The sequence below is a fragment of the Phyllobates terribilis genome, unplaced genomic scaffold (assembly GCF_046119375.1).
Source record: "Phyllobates terribilis strain yellow unplaced genomic scaffold, ASM4611937v1 Scaffold_187__1_contigs__length_3656778, whole genome shotgun sequence".
NCBI lineage: Eukaryota > Metazoa > Chordata > Amphibia > Anura > Dendrobatidae > Phyllobates > Phyllobates terribilis.
In genome coordinates, this window is record NW_027362947.1 from 2,187,402 (window position 1) to 2,207,727 (window position 20,326).

The 20,326-nt window shown below is 43.4% G+C and overlaps 7 non-coding genes and 1 pseudogene across 7 annotated transcripts; all 8 read right to left on the bottom strand.

The window, feature by feature from the left end:
- Window positions 1-329: 329 nt before the first annotated feature.
- Window positions 330-520, bottom strand: LOC141212883 (U2 spliceosomal RNA). Its single transcript, XR_012282467.1, has one exon. It is a non-coding gene; the product is annotated as a U2 spliceosomal RNA (small nuclear RNA).
- A 1,115-nt stretch (window positions 521-1,635) lies between these two features.
- On the bottom strand, window positions 1,636-1,811 carry LOC141213170 (U2 spliceosomal RNA; annotated as a pseudogene).
- A 6,231-nt stretch (window positions 1,812-8,042) lies between these two features.
- On the bottom strand, window positions 8,043-8,233 carry LOC141213122 (U2 spliceosomal RNA). Its single transcript, XR_012282699.1, has one exon. It is a non-coding gene; the product is annotated as a U2 spliceosomal RNA (small nuclear RNA).
- Window positions 8,234-9,345: 1,112 nt separating this feature from the next.
- LOC141212884 (U2 spliceosomal RNA) lies at window positions 9,346-9,536 on the bottom strand. The gene has a single exon (XR_012282468.1). It is a non-coding gene; the product is annotated as a U2 spliceosomal RNA (small nuclear RNA).
- A 1,115-nt stretch (window positions 9,537-10,651) lies between these two features.
- Window positions 10,652-10,842, bottom strand: LOC141212887 (U2 spliceosomal RNA). Its single transcript, XR_012282470.1, has one exon. It is a non-coding gene; the product is annotated as a U2 spliceosomal RNA (small nuclear RNA).
- Window positions 10,843-11,960: 1,118 nt separating this feature from the next.
- On the bottom strand, window positions 11,961-12,151 carry LOC141212888 (U2 spliceosomal RNA). The gene has a single exon (XR_012282471.1). It is a non-coding gene; the product is annotated as a U2 spliceosomal RNA (small nuclear RNA).
- Window positions 12,152-13,266: 1,115 nt separating this feature from the next.
- On the bottom strand, window positions 13,267-13,466 carry LOC141213212 (U2 spliceosomal RNA). The gene has a single exon (XR_012282765.1). It is a non-coding gene; the product is annotated as a U2 spliceosomal RNA (small nuclear RNA).
- Window positions 13,467-19,594: 6,128 nt separating this feature from the next.
- LOC141213128 (U2 spliceosomal RNA) lies at window positions 19,595-19,785 on the bottom strand. The gene has a single exon (XR_012282706.1). It is a non-coding gene; the product is annotated as a U2 spliceosomal RNA (small nuclear RNA).
- Window positions 19,786-20,326: the final 541 nt, after the last annotated feature.

The window sequence follows — 20,326 nt, forward strand, 5'->3', positions numbered from 1 at the left end:
AATTATATTGTGCAGCTTATCTCACCACCTGTAGTTATTTAGGTGAAAGCTCCAAAATGCTTGCCTAATATGTCTGTTTATCCAAAAGGAAGTAAAAAGGGAGAGCTAGAAAGATAGCATTGCATCACATTACATGGCAATGCAATGCACAGTTGCTGAAGTTGAACCAAAATGAGCTTGTAATCTGGCTTCTGCAACTTTGAACATGAAAAATCCAATGAGGAGAAGAAAAGCAAAGCCAAAGAGTCCATCCCAAAATCCGACAAACAAGCAAAATGAACAAAAAACATTGAATTCAATTCTTTCTGATTTTAGAAACTGCATTAAAGAAGGGGTGCACCGGTCCTGGAGATACTGCAATACCAGGTCAATGCGTGGAGTGGACAGAGCAAGCTCTTTTTCCATCTCCCTGTTCTAAAAATCCATTTAATATATGGTCCCCAGATAGGGGACGTATCAGATATTAAACTGATAAGAACAGATACTACACTTGATCTTAGCCAAAAGGCCGAGAAGCGATAACCAGAATTGGTTTCAAACTACGGAGCCACCCAAGGATCCTGAAAAGTCCATTTGTGGAGATGAGCTCCTGGACTCCCGTTAAGAAGACATGTTGTCAACCTCTAGATCCCTTACATGCCTGCACTTTTCGGCTTGCTGCTGCTGCAATCCACGCGTTTTAGATCTGCATAACTCCACCTCTTTAAACACAGCACCTTCACCCCCTGCTGTTCCCACCCGCCTCAACACCGTTGGAAGGGAGGAGAACCAATTAAGGCGGGGGGTGGGGTGGAACGAGCAGCTGTCTACCCTTAGCAGGAGGGCTCCTGATTACATACCTCTCCTGCTGCTGCTGCTGCTGGCTGTCCAGCAGCAGACTGAAGGTGGCTGCTGCTGTGCACAGGTATATAAAGGCTCAGAGCCTATTATGACACGCGCAGCCAGCGTTCCATTGCCACATTCCATCTACTGCAGGCAGGATACCTGGCTGGCTGAATGTCGCTGAGAAGCTCACAGAGACCGCCATAAGCAACAGTTTAACAGAATGCCACAGACTAATCAACCAAACTTTTTGGGTTGGGTTCTCTTTTATAGTCTGCAGGCATTAAATGAAAGAAGTCAGTGTTCCAGCAGAAGGAGACAACGTTTCAGAAAAGGCATTGTAGCAAACCAAAAAAGAAATTTTAAGCGCAGCAGAGTAACCAGCGCACATACCTGTTAGCTCAGGTGAGTTTAAAAGGCTGCTGTTGATAACAAGGGCATTTGCTAAATAGATGGTGTGTGTGCAACAATATACTGAAAGGTCAATTATATTGTGCAGCTTATCTCACCACCTGTAGTTATTTAGGTGAAAGCTCCAAAATGCTTGCCTAATATGTCTGTTTATCCAAAAGGAAGTAAAAAGGGAGAGCTAGAAAGATAGCATTGCATCACATTACATGGCAATGCAATGCACAGTTGCTGAAGTTGAACCAAAATGAGCTTGTAATCTGGCTTCTGCAACTTTGAACATGAAAAATCCAATGAGGAGAAGAAAAGCAAAGCCAAAGAGTCCATCCCAAAATCCGACAAACAAGCAAAATGAACAAAAAACATTGAATTCAATTCTTTCTGATTTTAGAAACTGCATTAAAGAAGGGGTGCACCGGTCCTGGAGATACTGCAATACCAGGTCAATGCGTGGAGTGGACAGAGCAAGCTCTTTTTCCATCTCCCTGTTCTAAAAATCCATTTAATATATGGTCCCCAGATAGGGGACGTATCAGATATTAAACTGAAAAGAACAGATTTTGCGTTTATATTTAAAATATCGTAGTCTTTATCTTTTCTTCAGAGCTTTAAAATAACATCTTCCATAGGTGATAGTTCCATATACTCAGGGCTCTTTTCTTTCCAAGCTTCTTCATATCCATTAGGTAGTACATATAAATTTCACTTAATGCCAGTCTTATACAATCCTTGACTTCTATATAGTCTCTTTTAAACAACAATATGTTTCTGGTCTTCCATAGAGCACTTTTAACACAACTCAAAGTGCACCATAAAACTCTCTCTTTTTCTTTCGTCATGTTTGGTAAAATCCCATATAAAACCACTTCATGGCTTAAAAAATTAAGACCAGATAAAAATTTTAAAAGCTCACCACAGTCTTTCCACACTTGCTGTGCAAAATCACAATTCCAAATAAGGTGCATAGTAGTCTCATCATTATTGCACTGATGCCTCGGGCAGGTTTGTATAGTGCTAAGTCTTCTTTTATACTGGAAATCACGAGTCGGTAAACATTCCTGCACAATCATCCAAGCTAAGTCTTTATGTTGATTCATCAGGTAAGGTGCATTTGTTAAATTCCATATTTTAGTGACTCTGCTATATGAATAATGGCTTATGGGCGTCAAAGTTTCTTTCTTTTTTAATTGCTGCAGCAGCTTCCTTGCATTCTTCAATGTCTCCATCTCAAAAGAATCTAGGCCATATAATCTGATAACTTTCTCCAGGATGGCATATTGTTGTGGAGGGGATAACAACACTGGGCTTGTTAAAGAAATGGATATCCACTTTCGCCTCCTAAAAATGTGGCCAGCTGCATATCTTAAAAAATGTGCCCAAGGGCTTGAAGCAAACATATATTTAAAACAGAGGCTAAAAAACTTTGAGCATAAAAACAGTTTGACGTTGGGAACATCCTTACCACCAAGGTGGTGCATCTTGTACATTGTTTCTCTCTTCACCTTTTCGAACTTAGAGTTCCACACAAATTCAAACAGCATTCTCTGTAATCTTCTCGCTGTAAGGTCACTTGGGGGATAAACATAACTGAGATATAACATGACAGGAAGCAGAAGGGCCTTAATAATTAAAACTTTACCTTCGATTGTTAATTTTCTTAATTTCCAAAAGTCAATCTTCTTTTGTATTTTGTCCCTTACTCCATCCCAGCTCTTCATTCCATCATTCTGTCGATCAAAAATCACGCCCAGAATTTTAATCTTCTCTGACTGCATCGGGAGATCAGGGATGGACACATCCGCCCAATTGCCACGGACAAAACAATCACATTTCTCAATGTTTAACTTAAAACCTGAGGCTTCACAAAAAAAATTGGTCGTTCTTATAGCTCTCCTGAGAGCGGCAGGTGATGAACAAAAAATAGTAATATCATCCATGTAGCCCATTACCTTCACATCTCTTCCATGTCCTCCAGGGATAGGGACACCTTTAATCACTTTATCCTCTCGTAGCATAGATAAAAGAGGCTCTATTGCACATATAAATAGCACTGGGGACAAAGGGCAGCCTTGCTTCACACCTGAATGCAAAAACACTTCATTAGACAAAAATCCATTGATTAAAATTTTACTAAAAGAGTTCTTATATAAAAGTGCCACTTGCTTGATAAAAATTTCAGGGAAGCCCATTTTTCTTAAAACCAACCATAAAAAACAATGAGAGACACGATCAAAAGCCTTTTGAAAATCCAACGATAAAATTGCTAAGTCTTGCTTCCTGGATTGCTGGTACCATATGACATCGCGGATGGTATTGAGATGCTCCGCAACTCCTCTTCCTGGCACCCCACATACCTGGTCTTCATAAATAACTTTGGATAAAACTTTTTTAAAACGGTTCACTAAAATTTTGGACATCAACTTGTAATCAACATTCAACAGTGTGATTGGTCTCCAGTTTGCCAGATGGGATTTGGCTCCTTTTTTAAAAATCAGGGAGACCAGACCACTTCTCCAAGATATAGGCAGGATATCACACTTAAAAGCTTCTTTGATTACTAAAAACAAGTCGGGTTTTAAAAAATTCCAAAATTCACGATAAAATTCAACAGGCAAACCGTCAGAACCAGGGGTTTTCCCATAGGAAAAACTTTTGATAGCAGCATCTACTTCCGACAAGGTGACTTCAGTGCATAACAATTCTTGGTCTTCGCGGCTCAGACTATTTTTTAATGAATTAAGGGCATCTTCAGTAAAAGACTGGTCTATAGTTTTCTCATTAAAAAGCTGCTGATAAAACTGGTGAGCTTGGTTGAGCATACCTTCAGTTGTAGTTTCACCCTCTAATTCTGTTATCATTTCCTTAGCAGCAACTACTTTTTTAAAAAAAAATCTTGAGCACTTTTCATTTTTCTCCATCACTTCAATTTTTGAGTTATAAATTATTTCCTTACCCTTCGACTCTATACTCTTTTTAATTTCTTTTTTTGTTGCTTCAATTAAATCGTCCATTTCAAGTCCCACATCTCTTAGTTGATAACAGGTCTGCAATTTAGTAATAAGCCTTTTATGCCAAGCGGACTTTTCTCTTGCATTGGCTATGCTGACCTTGATAAAAAAACTTTTTATCTTCATCTTGCTGTATTCCCACCATTCTAGCAGAGTTAAAAATTTTTGTTGTTTTGTTCTTAAATAATTAAAAAACGCTTTAAAATCTGTTCTTACCTTAGGATCTTGTAACAATGTTGTATTTAGCCTCCAAACTCCTCTTGCCTTGACAAGCCCAGGTAATTCTAACTCTGATAGCAACATCTTATGATCTGAAAAAATGTTTGGGATTAAGACAACAGATTTGACATTCACATATTGGGACATGAAAATAAAATCAATACGAGATTTAGAAGAAGAGTTCTCCCAAGTATAACCGGGATCATTACTACGGATCTCTTTCCAGGAGTCTCTAAGAAAAAAATCAGTTAACAAATCCTTTAGTTGTTTCTCTGTTTTGTCTTTTTTAGGAACGGTGGAACTCCCGCTTCTCCCTTCACCAGGCAAGACACAATTGAAATCCCCACAGAACATCAGAGGCGATGAACCAGGTAGGTAATATTGCACATCTTCAAACAACTGATGTCTCTCTTCCTTCACCGGAGAAGCATAAATGTTCAAAAGTCTAAAGTCCACACCTTTAAAACTAATATTTAAGAAAAGAGCACGTCCAGAAGAAATGTCCACAAAAGAGTTGATTTTAAAGTCATGCGACCTAAACAGCACTCCAATGCCAGAGGAACGATTTTCATTATCTCCGGACCAGATAGAGGGCCCATGAGGCCAATCTTTTCTTAAATCTGCATAATTCATATCAAAGTCAATGTTACATTCTTGCAAACAAAAGACATCACAGTCCACTGTTGACAGGTAGGAAAACAAAGCAGCCCTTCTTGTAGAGCCCCTTATACTCCTCACATTGAGCGAGGCTACTTTAATTGATGAGGTCATGATAGGATAGTTCAGGTCACACTACTGTCAGAATCAGACATAAAGCCCACCGATGTTAACGGGCTCTGCACTTCTGAGTCCGAAAAAGAAATGTTTATAGGGTCTGAAGGCCTTGGTTCCTCAGGAGGGGCAGCGGGAGCCATTGGCTTGTATTGCAGAAGACTTGGTTTTAATGGACACTTCTTGGAAGTCTCCCTGGCCACATTCTCATCAGACCTATCATCTGTTTTCCTTTTCCTACGAGTTTCCAGCTCCATTGCTTCTTCCTCCGAGCTAAATGTCCCGATTTCAGCAGAGGGACTCCCCTCCACCACCATATCACCCGGATCAGAATCAGCAGCCCAGTCCTTAGATGAAGCTTCCCTCCTCTCAGGACGGACAGGTTTCTCAGCTGGAGGTTTCTGCATAGACGTGGGCTTATGCGCAGCAGGAATAGGAGAACTGGCAGGTTTTCCCTGTGCAGCAGGCACTGAAGTGCTTGTGGACCCGCCTACAGGGGGTTGTGTTCGCACAGTAGATACAGGAGCACCGGTGGGACCCCCCTTAGCAGCAGGAGCAGGAGGGTTGGTTGGCTTCCTCTGTGCAGCAGGTGCAGACGTACCACCTGATGTACTAGCAGGCTTGGTCTGTGGAGCAGGTACTGGAGAGCTAGAAGACTGCCCCCGCGCTGTAGACGCACCCGCAGGAGCAGGAACAGCAGAGGGTTGCCTCTGCCCCCCGGGAGCAGATGGAGGCACACGGGCAGGTTGCTTTGCCAGCGTTTCAGCATAGGTTTCCGCCTTTTTCTTCAAAGGACACTCCCGGAAGGAGTGACCTGGGACCCGGCAGATGTTGCACACCATCTCATTGGTACAGTCCATTGTGGCATGTCCATGCTTGTAGCACTTCTTACAGATTGCCACCTCCTCCTTGCAGTTCTCATAAGTGTGACCGAAACACATGCATTTCCGGCAGAAGAGGGGCATGTCCGGGTAGAAGAGGCGCCCCCGCTCCCTACCGATCAGGAAACTTGACGGAGGATGACGCTGACCACCAATGCCATTTGGATCTTCACAAAATTTAACAAAAAATTTATGCTTTCCCGTCCAGAGGTTTTCCTCATTCATGACCTTGTGGGAATACCGCAGTTCTGGGAAATAGTTTTGAAGAAAGCAAATAATATTAACTAAGGGAACATGAGGGTTGCTCATCTGAACCACGAGCGGCTTCTCTCCACCGGAGTAAAGGATGACAAAGGTGAGTCCTTTAAGATCCTCATCTGAAAGGTGCAGGTGAATCTGGCGGAAGAGGTTCTGGCACGCATACTCCGACTCCAGAGTCAAAGTGAAGGAACCGGGGCGATCTTGAAGGGCCAGGATGTCTTCCCTCTTTACTCCTAGGATCTCCAGCAGCACTCTCCTCACGAAAAACTTCAAGGTCATCTTCTCCTTGGATGCATCGTCCACTTCGATCTTGAAAGAGTTCTTGATGCGAAGGTCACCAGCTCTGGCATAGCGCACTGCGGCCGCTACTGCTGATGCCATCTTCAAAAGGTAGATAGGGTCGATCGCCTTCTTGGTTTCTTTGCGTATCTGCCCCCTAAAGCAGCATGAGGCTTAAGACGGCTTTTACACCGCCGATGCCTCAAGGCCAAGGGCACGATTGGCTTAGAATCCTTCTGGCAAGATGTGGTATCTTAGCCAAAAGGCCGAGAAGCGATAACCAGAATTGGTTTCAAACTACGGAGCCACCCAAGGATCCTGAAAAGTCCATTTGTGGAGATGAGCTCCTGGACTCCCGTTAAGAAGACATGTTGTCAACCTCTAGATCCCTTACATGCCTGCACTTTTCGGCTTGCTGCTGCTGCAATCCACGCGTTTTAGATCTGCATAACTCCACCTCTTTAAACACAGCACCTTCACCCCCTGCTGTTCCCACCCGCCTCAACACCGTTGGAAGGGAGGAGAACCAATTAAGGCGGGGGGTGGGGTGGAACGAGCAGCTGTCTACCGTTAGCAGGAGGGCTCCTGATTACATACCTCTCCTGCTGCTGCTGCTGCTGGCTGTCCAGCAGCAGACTGAAGGTGGCTGCTGCTGTGCACAGGTATATAAAGGCTCAGAGCCTATTATGACACGCGCAGCCAGCGTTCCATTGCCACATTCCATCTACTGCAGGCAGGATACCTGGCTGGCTGAATGTCGCTGAGAAGCTCACAGAGACCGCCATAAGCAACAGTTTAACAGAATGCCACAGACTAATCAACCAAACTTTTTGGGTTGGGTTCTCTTTTATAGTCTGCAGGCATTAAATGAAAGAAGTCAGTGTTCCAGCAGAAGGAGACAACGTTTCAGAAAAGGCATTGTAGCAAACCAAAAAAGAAATTTTAAGCGCAGCAGAGTAACCAGCGCACATACCTGTTAGCTCAGGTGAGTTTAAAAGGCTGCTGTTGATAACAAGGGCATTTGCTAAATAGATGGTGTGTGTGCAACAATATACTGAAAGGTCAATTATATTGTGCAGCTTATCTCACCACCTGTAGTTATTTAGGTGAAAGCTCCAAAATGCTTGCCTAATATGTCTGTTTATCCAAAAGGAAGTAAAAAGGGAGAGCTAGAAAGATAGCATTGCATCACATTACATGGCAATGCAATGCACAGTTGCTGAAGTTGAACCAAAATGAGCTTGTAATCTGGCTTCTGCAACTTTGAACATGAAAAATCCAATGAGGAGAAGAAAAGCAAAGCCAAAGAGTCCATCCCAAAATCCGACAAACAAGCAAAATGAACAAAAAACATTGAATTCAATTCTTTCTGATTTTAGAAACTGCATTAAAGAAGGGGTGCACCGGTCCTGGAGATACTGCAATACCAGGTCAATGCGTGGAGTGGACAGAGCAAGCTCTTTTTCCATCTCCCTGTTCTAAAAATCCATTTAATATATGGTCCCCAGATAGGGGACGTATCAGATATTAAACTGAGAAGAACAGATACTACACTTGATCTTAGCCAAAAGGCCGAGAAGCGATAACCAGAATTGGTTTCAAACTACGGAGCCACCCAAGGATCCTGAAAAGTCCATTTGTGGAGATGAGCTCCTGGACTCCCGTTAAGAAGACATGTTGTCAACCTCTAGATCCCTTACATGCCTGCACTTTTCGGCTTGCTGCTGCTGCAATCCACGCGTTTTAGATCTGCATAACTCCACCTCTTTAAACACAGCACCTTCACCCCCTGCTGTTCCCACCCGCCTCAACACCGTTGGAAGGGAGGAGAACCAATTAAGGCGGGGGGTGGGGTGGAACGAGCAGCTGTCTACCCTTAGCAGGAGGGCTCCTGATTACATACCTCTCCTGCTGCTGCTGCTGGCTGTCCAGCAGCAGACTGAAGGTGGCTGCTGCTGTGCACAGGTATATAAAGGCTCAGAGCCTATTATGACACGCGCAGCCAGCGTTCCATTGCCACATTCCATCTACTGCAGGCAGGATACCTGGCTGGCTGAATGTCGCTGAGAAGCTCACAGAGACCGCCATAAGCAACAGTTTAACAGAATGCCACAGACTAATCAACCAAACTTTTTGGGTTGGGTTCTCTTTTATAGTCTGCAGGCATTAAATGAAAGAAGTCAGTGTTCCAACAGAAGGAGACAACGTTTCAGAAAAGGCATTGTAGCAAACCAAAAAAGAAATTTTAAGCGCAGCAGAGTAACCAGCGCACATACCTGTTAGCTCAGGTGAGTTTAAAAGGCTGCTGTTGATAACAAGGGCATTTGCTAAATAGATGGTGTGTGTGCAACAATATACTGAAAGGTCAATTATATTGTGCAGCTTATCTCACCACCTGTAGTTATTTAGGTGAAAGCTCCAAAATGCTTGCCTAATATGTCTGTTTATCCAAAAGGAAGTAAAAAGGGAGAGCTAGAAAGATAGCATTGCATCACATTACATGGCAATGCAATGCACAGTTGCTGAAGTTGAACCAAAATGAGCTTGTAATCTGGCTTCTGCAACTTTGAACATGAAAAATCCAATGAGGAGAAGAAAAGGAAAGCCAAAGAGTCCATCCCAAAATCCGACAAACAAGCAAAATGAACAAAAAACATTGAATTCAATTCTTTCTGATTTTAGAAACTGCATTAAAGAAGGGGTGCACCGGTCCTGGAGATACTGCAATACCAGGTCAATGCGTGGAGTGGACAGAGCAAGCTCTTTTTCCATCTCCCTGTTCTAAAAATCCATTTAATATATGGTCCCCAGATAGGGGACGTATCAGATATTAAACTGATAAGAACAGATACTACACTTGATCTTAGCCAAAAGGCCGAGAAGCGATAACCAGAATTGGTTTCAAACTACGGAGCCACCCAAGGATCCTGAAAAGTCCATTTGTGGAGATGAGCTCCTGGACTCCCGTTAAGAAGACATGTTGTCAACCTCTAGATCCCTTACATGCCTGCACTTTTCGGCTTGCTGCTGCTGCAATCCACGCGTTTTAGATCTGCATAACTCCACCTCTTTAAACACAGCACCTTCACCCCCTGCTGTTCCCACCCGCCTCAACACCGTTGGAAGGGAGGAGAACCAATTAAGGCGGGGGGTGGGGTGGAACGAGCAGCTGTCTACCCTTAGCAGGAGGGCTCCTGATTACATACCTCTCCTGCTGCTGCTGCTGCTGGCTGTCCAGCAGCAGACTGAAGGTGGCTGCTGCTGTGCACAGGTATATAAAGGCTCAGAGCCTATTATGACACGCGCAGCCAGCGTTCCATTGCCACATTCCATCTACTGCAGGCAGGATACCTGGCTGGCTGAATGTCGCTGAGAAGCTCACAGAGACCGCCATAAGCAACAGTTTAACAGAATGCCACAGACTAATCAACCAAACTTTTTGGGTTGGGTTCTCTTTTATAGTCTGCAGGCATTAAATGAAAGAAGTCAGTGTTCCAGCAGAAGGAGACAACGTTTCAGAAAAGGCATTGTAGCAAACCAAAAAAGAAATTTTAAGCGCAGCAGAGTAACCAGCGCACATACCTGTTAGCTCAGGTGAGTTTAAAAGGCTGCTGTTGATAACAAGGGCATTTGCTAAATAGATGGTGTGTGTGCAACAATATACTGAAAGGTCAATTATATTGTGCAGCTTATCTCACCACCTGTAGTTATTTAGGTGAAAGCTCCAAAATGCTTGCCTAATATGTCTGTTTATCCAAAAGGAAGTAAAAAGGGAGAGCTAGAAAGATAGCATTGCATCACATTACATGGCAATGCAATGCACAGTTGCTGAAGTTGAACCAAAATGAGCTTGTAATCTGGCTTCTGCAACTTTGAACATGAAAAATCCAATGAGGAGAAGAAAAGCAAAGCCAAAGAGTCCATCCCAAAATCCGACAAACAAGCAAAATGAACAAAAAACATTGAATTCAATTCTTTCTGATTTTAGAAACTGCATTAAAGAAGGGGTGCACCGGTCCTGGAGATACTGCAATACCAGGTCAATGCGTGGAGTGGACAGAGCAAGCTCTTTTTCCATCTCCCTGTTCTAAAAATCCATTTAATATATGGTCCCCAGATAGGGGACGTATCAGATATTAAACTGATAAGAACAGATACTACACTTGATCTTAGCCAAAAGGCCGAGAAGCGATAACCAGAATTGGTTTCAAACTACGGAGCCACCCAAGGATCCTGAAAAGTCCATTTGTGGAGATGAGCTCCTGGACTCCCGTTAAGAAGACATGTTGTCAACCTCTAGATCCCTTACATGCCTGCACTTTTCGGCTTGCTGCTGCTGCAATCCACGCGTTTTAGATCTGCATAACTCCACCTCTTTAAACACAGCACCTTCACCCCCTGCTGTTCCCACCCGCCTCAACACCGTTGGAAGAGAGGAGAACCAATTAAGGCGGGGGGTGGGGTGGAACGAGCAGCTGTCTACCCTTAGCAGGAGGGCTCCTGATTACATACCTCTCCTGCTGCTGCTGCTGCTGCTGGCTGTCCAGCAGCAGACTGAAGGTGGCTGCTGCTGTGCACAGGTATATAAAGGCTCAGAGCCTATTATGACACGCGCAGCCAGCGTTCCATTGCCACATTCCATCTACTGCAGGCAGGATACCTGGCTGGCTGAATGTCGCTGAGAAGCTCACAGAGACCGCCATAAGCAACAGTTTAACAGAATGCCACAGACTAATCAACCAAACTTTTTGGGTTGGGTTCTCTTTTATAGTCTGCAGGCATTAAATGAAAGAAGTCAGTGTTCCAGCAGAAGGAGACAACGTTTCAGAAAAGGCATTGTAGCAAACCAAAAAAGAAATTTTAAGCGCAGCAGAGTAACCAGCGCACATACCTGTTAGCTCAGGTGAGTTTAAAAGGCTGCTGTTGATAACAAGGGCATTTGCTAAATAGATGGTGTGTGTGCAACAATATACTGAAAGGTCAATTATATTGTGCAGCTTATCTCACCACCTGTAGTTATTTAGGTGAAAGCTCCAAAATGCTTGCCTAATATGTCTGTTTATCCAAAAGGAAGTAAAAAGGGAGAGCTAGAAAGATAGCATTGCATCACATTACATGGCAATGCAATGCACAGTTGCTGAAGTTGAACCAAAATGAGCTTGTAATCTGGCTTCTGCAACTTTGAACATGAAAAATCCAATGAGGAGAAGAAAAGCAAAGCCAAAGAGTCCATCCCAAAATCCGACAAACAAGCAAAATGAACAAAAAACATTGAATTCAATTCTTTCTGATTTTAGAAACTGCATTAAAGAAGGGGTGCACCGGTCCTGGAGATACTGCAATACCAGGTCAATGCGTGGAGTGGACAGAGCAAGCTCTTTTTCCATCTCCCTGTTCTAAAAATCCATTTAATATATGGTCCCCAGATAGGGGACGTATCAGATATTAAACTGATAAGAACAGATACTACACTTGATCTTAGCCAAAAGGCCGAGAAGCGATAACCAGAATTGGTTTCAAACTACGGAGCCACCCAAGGATCCTGAAAAGTCCATTTGTGGAGATGAGCTCCTGGACTCCCGTTAAGAAGACATGTTGTCAACCTCTAGATCCCTTACATGCCTGCACTTTTCGGCTTGCTGCTGCTGCAATCCACGCGTTTTAGATCTGCATAACTCCACCTCTTTAAACACAGCACCTTCACCCCCTGCTGTTCCCACCCGCCTCAACACCGTTGGAAGGGAGGAGAACCAATTAAGGCGGGGGGTGGGGTGGAACGAGCAGCTGTCTACCCTTAGCAGGAGGGCTCCTGATTACATACCTCTCCTGCTGCTGCTGCTGCTGGCTGTCCAGCAGCAGACTGAAGGTGGCTGCTGCTGTGCACAGGTATATAAAGGCTCAGAGCCTATTATGACACGCGCAGCCAGCGTTCCATTGCCACATTCCATCTACTGCAGGCAGGATACCTGGCTGGCTGAATGTCGCTGAGAAGCTCACAGAGACCGCCATAAGCAACAGTTTAACAGAATGCCACAGACTAATCAACCAAACTTTTTGGGTTGGGTTCTCTTTTATAGTCTGCAGGCATTAAATGAAAGAAGTCAGTGTTCCAGCAGAAGGAGACAATGTTTCAGAAAAGGCATTGTAGCAAACCAAAAAAGAAATTTTAAGCGCAGCAGAGTAACCAGCGCACATACCTGTTAGCTCAGGTGAGTTTAAAAGGCTGCTGTTGATAACAAGGGCATTTGCTAAATAGATGGTGTGTGTGCAACAATATACTGAAAGGTCAATTATATTGTGCAGCTTATCTCACCACCTGTAGTTATTTAGGTGAAAGCTCCAAAATGCTTGCCTAATATGTCTGTTTATCCAAAAGGAAGTAAAAAGGGAGAGCTAGAAAGATAGCATTGCATCACATTACATGGCAATGCAATGCACAGTTGCTGAAGTTGAACCAAAATGAGCTTGTAATCTGGCTTCTGCAACTTTGAACATGAAAAATCCAATGAGGAGAAGAAAAGCAAAGCCAAAGAGTCCATCCCAAAATCCGACAAACAAGCAAAATGAACAAAAAACATTGAATTCAATTCTTTCTGATTTTAGAAACTGCATTAAAGAAGGGATGCACCGGTCCTGGAGATACTGCAATACCAGGTCAATGCGTGGAGTGGACAGAGCAAGCTCTTTTTCCATCTCCCTGTTCTAAAAATCCATTTAATATATGGTCCCCAGATAGGGGACGTATCAGATATTAAACTGATAAGAACAGATTTTTTTTTTTTTTTTTTTTTTTTTTTTTTTTCCCTCAGATGGGGAAATCCACGGTCTATAGTCACGACCAAAGGAACTTCCTTCCAAACAGCTGCATCATCTCAACGACACAAATGCTGCTCCCATCATCACCGGAAAATTTTTATTTCTTCTTTTTAAACCTTACACAGAAAACAAGATCAAGAAGTATTTACAAAATATCTCCACTTTTTAACTTTCCATATTCCCTCCGCATCCACTTCCCCTCTCCTCTTTTTGTCCCATAGGAAACACACATACATCTTCCCCATAATCACCTTCACACTATCCTTTACAGCAATTTCCTTCCTTTTAAACACATACACATTCCTCACATCCCATAACACTTCCTTTATACACGCAAGCATCAACCACAAGACTCTTTCCTTCATCCCATCACATATTCCCAAACCAAACATAAACAACTCAAAGGACAACAAATTCACACCACACAATTCTTTACACAAAGGCCCCATTCTCCCAATCACATCTCTAGCATACTGGCAATTCCAAAAAACATGCAACACACTTTCCCTTCCACCACAGCCATTTCTTGGACACGTTTCACTCCTCACTAAACCTCTATTCCTCTGAAACTCTCTTACTGGCAACACTCCATGCAAAGACTGCCACACAACCTCACTCTGCTTATTTGTCATACCACCCATCCGCACCTTCTTCCATACTTTTTGCACATCACACCCTCTCACCAAATTTATTCCACTCTCCATTTCTCTACACTCAATCATCCTGTACACAGCCTTCTTATTTCCCAACAACCTCACATCCACATCACACAACTCATACTTCACCAAAAACTTATAAACCCACACATACCACACGGGCACCTCAAAAGCAACCGGACACCGCAAATCCCTCTCTCTCCACTTCAAACGAAAAGAATAAGCCCCAAATAAATATCCACACATACATGAAAACTTTCCATCGCCCATAATCACTTTCAGCACAAACACCACAATATTCACACCCAAAAAAACTTCTAAATTTGGAAAACCCAAACCACCTTTCTCCATACGCTTCACCAACACTTCCCTCCGCGCCCTCTCCATTTTAGAATTCCACAAAAAAACAAACAAAATCCTATTCAATCCTCTCAAAACCATATAACCTGGTGGAAACACAACTGCAACATATAAAAAAATAGGCAACACCACGCTTTTAATGACTAAGATTTTTCCAAAGAAAGTAAGGCTTCTCAACTTCCAAAAACATAACTTCTTTTCAACCTTCTCTTTCGCGTCATCCCAACTTTCTTTCCCATCCAATCTTTCTGAAAACTTCACTCCCAAAACCTTAATGGGCCCACTCACTACGTTCACACCTACATCTCTACTCAAAATACCACTTCCAAAAACCTTACACTCACTCTTTTCCCAATTCACTTTAAATGCAGACGCACCACAAAAGATAGACACTAACAACTTCACCCGCCTCACCGAACATTCAGAATCACATAATACACACACGTCATCCATATAACCACTCACCTTCCACTCTCTTCCTCCACCTCCCAGCACTTGCACACCTCGAACCACTTTATCCTTCCTCAATATACACAACAAAGGTTCAATTGCACAAATAAAAGCCACAGGGGATAACGGACACCCCTGCCTCACGCCCGAATGCACATTCACTCTCCTACCGACATAACCGTTCATTAAAACACAACTATAAATATCTGTATATAGACTTCTCACTCTCCCAACAAAATCAGCAGGAAAACCCATTCTCAGCAACACTCTAAACAAAAAACCATGCGACAACCTATCATACGCCTTTTCAAAATCCAGGCTCAACAAAAACACACTCTTCTTCCGGCTCATACAATCCCATAGACAATCTCTCAATATACACACACACTCGTGAATCCGTCTCCCAGGTACTGCACAACACTGCTCATCCCCAATCACACTCTCTATCACATCACGCATCCTATTTGCCATTAATTTTGCGTAGATCTTATAATCACAGTTCAATAATGTTATTGGCCTCCAGTTTTTCAGACTCTTCAAATCACCCTTTTTCGGAATCAATACAACCATACCTGCACGCATACTACCTGCCACCTCCATATTTTCCCACATATACTTACAAAAATCCACAAAATCACTCCCAATCACATCCCACATCATGCGGTAAAATTCTACTGGAAGACCATCCTCCCCCGGCGTCTTATTCAAAGCCATACTACACATAACCTTCCATACTTCATCACTTGTCACAGCATCCATCAGCCTCTCTCTTTCCGCCTCATTCAATTTACTCTCTAACGTACTCAAAACATCATTCTCCAAACACTCATCCCTCCACTTTACAGCATACAAATCCTCATAAAACTTTGCCACTTCCTCACACATATCCTCTCCACTCACCTCGCTTCCATCTGCTCCATTCAACACACACATATTTTGCTTTTTCCCAAAAACCTTCTTGAAAAAAAAACGTGAACATTTTTCATCATACTCCAAATTATCAACTTTTGCTCTAAAGACAATACTCCTCCATTTTTCCAACAAGAACTCATGAACCTCCTTTTTCACTTGTAAAATATCCTCCTCCACCTCCATCCCTCCCTCCCTCAATTTATACAAGAAACTTAAACGTGCATTTAAACTCACAAAATGTCTCCTCTTGACTGCTGCCATCTTATAACCCAAATTTTTGAAAAAAATTTTTGTCTGTTTTTTAACCCAATCCCACCACCCACAAACATTCCCAAAACCATTTTTACACTCACACCACTCCTCATACCGTCTTGCATATTCCTTTCTTACTTCCTCATACTCCAATAACTTAACATTCAACTTCCACAAACCTTTCCCAAACACCCCATTCACATTCACATCCAACTCACACGACATGCACACATGATCTGAAAACAAAACATTCTCCTGCTTATAGTCAACAGGAATCATATTTTTTGAAATACAACAGTAATCCAATCTAGATTGTATTCTTCCACTTTCGGAAAAGAAGGTATTTAACAAAGGCCTCACTTTACATACACTTTGCATATCATGCAAATCAAAATCACTAACCAACTCTAACAAAGTTTTCCCAGACACATCCACATTCACTCTCCCCACATCACAATTCATATCACCCACAATCACCACAGGCATTCTTCCCGGAACAAAAAGTTTAATTTTTTCAAATAACTTTTTCCGGTCATTTTTCTCCACCGGCGCATAAACATTAATAACACAAAATTTAACATTTTTATACTCAAAATTTGCTAAAATGCACCTCCCCACATCAATCACCACATAATCACTCAAAACCACCTCCCTCCCTTTAACTAAAATCCCCACACCATCATTTTTATTACATGCACTCCCCGACCACACAGATGCTCCATGAGACCATTCATCTCCTCTCACCCCATCCACCACTCCACACTCTTGCAAACAAAAAATCGATGCATTCTTCATAGCCAAAAAAATCAAAAATTGCAGCCCTCCTGGCCTTATTTTTAAACACTCTCACATTTTGTGAAATTATAGTAAAACCCATTTTTTCCTTTTTTAAACCTCCTAAAAAAAACGAAAACAGAAAAGTTACAAAAACACTACAAAAACTCCACTCACAAGAAAAAGCCTTTGACTTAAGTCAAAGCTTATAATAGGCATTATCACGCATATTGCAAGGCAACCTTAACCAGCACCCCCACTATCTTCTTCCACCATCTGAACCGAGCAACTCGTTTCCGAGCCGCTAGCAGCATCACCATCACCCCACCTTGCTTTCTTGGCACCCACTTTTCGCTGCGGTGCCTTGATATCTTCTTCATCATTTGCCCCACCACCCTCCCTGTGACATTTTCTACTCCCCCCACCCTCATCGGAGAAGTACTCCTCAATATTCTCAGGATCTGAAGGGTGTGATGACCCTTCCCCAGTTTCCATACAATCTGCAGCATCTACAACGTCCTGAAAGTCCAACGTATCCGGACACCTTCCTTCTCCCGCTGCATTCATCTGCCCCTCCATTCTCCTCAATTCTTTCACAAGCTCCTTCTCCATTTTAGGTGCCTTTTTCTCCTTCTGGTAAGCAGGCCTCAGACTCACAGTTTCAGGGGCAGACCTTTCACTCCGCCTCCTCTGCTCTCTCTCCATTCTAGCAGTTTCTCTTTCTATCTGCTGCAAAACCCTCCTCTCCTCCTCCTCCTTTTTCCTCTCCTTATCAGTTTTCCTGGGCACACCCTGCGGGCAATCTTTAAACATGTGCTCACCACTTCCACACATGTCACAAGCCTTGGGCTTCGGGCACGCACTTGCCACATGCCCCTCCTCTTTGCAGTTACGGCAACATTGCCCTTTCTTACATGCATCCTGCACATGTCCAAAGCAGTAACATTTCCTGCAATACATAGGCTGCCCTACATAGTAAAGGAAGCCCCTATGTCCCGCCACAGAAAAATTCGCAGGAGGATGTCTAAAGCCTCCCACACTTCCAGGATCCTTCTTCAGTTTCACCCGAAACTTGTATTTGCAGTTGAAAATACCTAAAGAATTAAACTGCTTTTCCCCTTTACGCACATAATCACAGTACCGTGCAAGGAAGCCTTCAAGCAATGCTGGCTCAGTAAAAGGGTTATAAACTGTTACCCACACAATCTTTTCTTGAAGTCCAAACAAGGGTTCAAACCACACCCCTTCCAAGAAAGGATCATCAGTGTGACTCCGAAGCCACTCAAACACATCAAGGCAGGTATTTTCTTCTACAAAAGTCACGTCATATGTACCTGATTTAGGAAACTCGTTGACGCTGTAGAAGTCGCCTCGTTTTGCTCCAGCTTTTCCTTCCAAAAGTTTCTCCACGATGAAGGACACATTATTCCTCTCGGAAACTGATGGATCCACTCCAATTCGGATAGTATTCTTCACGAAGTTCATCTTCAAAACCTGTCGGTATAATACCACAGAAAATCGCCAAATCCTTTCGCAAAAAGGCCTGGATTCCTCCAGAGAACTCGCACCTATCAGGCTGCAACCAAATGGTCTTAGCCAAAAGGCCGAGAAGCGATAACCAGAATTGGTTTCAAACTACGGAGCCACCCAAGGATCCTGAAAAGTCCATTTGTGGAGATGAGCTCCTGGACTCCCGTTAAGAAGACATGTTGTCAACCTCTAGATCCCTTACATGCCTGCACTTTTCGGCTTGCTGCTGCTGCAATCCACGCGTTTTAGATCTGCATAACTCCACCTCTTTAAACACAGCACCTTCACCCCCTGCTGTTCCCACCCGCCTCAACACCGTTGGAAGGGAGGAGAACCAATTAAGGCGGGGGGTGGGGTGGAACGAGCAGCTGTCTACCCTTAGCAGGAGGGCTCCTGATTACATACCTCTCCTGCTGCTGCTGGCTGTCCAGCAGCAGACTGAAGGTGGCTGCTGCTGTGCACAGGTATATAAAGGCTCAGAGCCTATTATGACACGCGCAGCCAGCGTTCCATTGCCACATTCCATCTACTGCAGGCAGGATACCTGGCTGGCTGAATGTCGCTGAGAAGCTCACAGAGACCGCCATAAGCAACAGTTTAACAGAATGCCACAGACTAATCAACCAAACTTTTTGGGTTGGGTTCTCTTTTATAGTCTGCAGGCATTAAATGAAAGAAGTCAGTGTTCCAGCAGAAGGAGACAACGTTTCAGAAAAGGCATTGTAGCAAACCAAAAAAGAAATTTTAAGCGCAGCAGAGTAACCAGCGCACATACCTGTTAGCTCAGGTGAGTTTAAAAGGCTGCTGTTGATAACAAGGGCATTTGCTAAATAGATGGTGTGTGTGCAACAATATACTGAAAGGTCAATTATATTGTGCAGCTTATCTCACCACCTGTAGTTATTTAGGTGAAAGCTCCAAAATGCTTGCCTAATATGTCTGTTTATCCAAAAGGAAGTAAAAAGGGAGAGCTAGAAAGATAGCATTGCATCACATTACATGGCAATGCAATGCACAGTTGCTGAAGTTGAACCAAAATGAGCTTGTAATCTGGCTTCTGCAACTTTGAACATGAAAAATCCAATGAGGAGAAGAAAAGCAAAGCCAAAGAGTCCATCCCAAAATCCGACAAACAAGCAAAATGAACAAAAAACATTGAATTCAATTCTTTCTGATTTTAGAAACTGCATTAAAGAAGGGGTGCACCGGTCCTGGAGATACTGCAATACCAGGTCAATGCGTGGAGTGGACAGAGCAAGCTCTTTTTCCATCTCCCTGTTCTAAAAATCCATTTAATATATGGTCCCCAGATAGGGGACGTATCAGACATTAAACTGATAAGAACAGATACTACACTTGATCTTAGCCAAAAAGCCGAGAAGCGATAACCAGAATTGGTTTCAAACTACGGAGCCACCCAAGGATAATGAAAAGTCCATTTGTGGAGATGAGCTCCTGGACTCCCGTTAAGAAGACATGTTGTCAACCTCTAGATCCCTTACATGCCTGCACTTTTCGGCTTGCTGCTGCTGCAATCCACGCGTTTTAGATCTGCATAACTCCACCTCTTTAAACACAGCACCTTCACCCCCTGCTGTTCCCACCCGCCTCAACACCGTTGGAAGGGAGGAGAACCAATTAAGGCGGGGGGTGGGGTGGAACGAGCAGCTGTCTACCCTTAGCAGGAGGGCTCCTGATTACATACCTCTCCTGCTGCTGCTGCTGCTGGCTGTCCAGCAGCAGACTGAAGGTGGCTGCTGCTGTGCACAGGTATATAAAGGCTCAGAGCCTATTATGACACGCGCAGCCAGCGTTCCATTGCCACATTCCATCTACTGCAGGCAGGATACCTGGCTGGCTGAATGTCGCTGAGAAGCTCACAGAGACCGCCATAAGCAACAGTTTAACAGAATGCCACAGACTAATC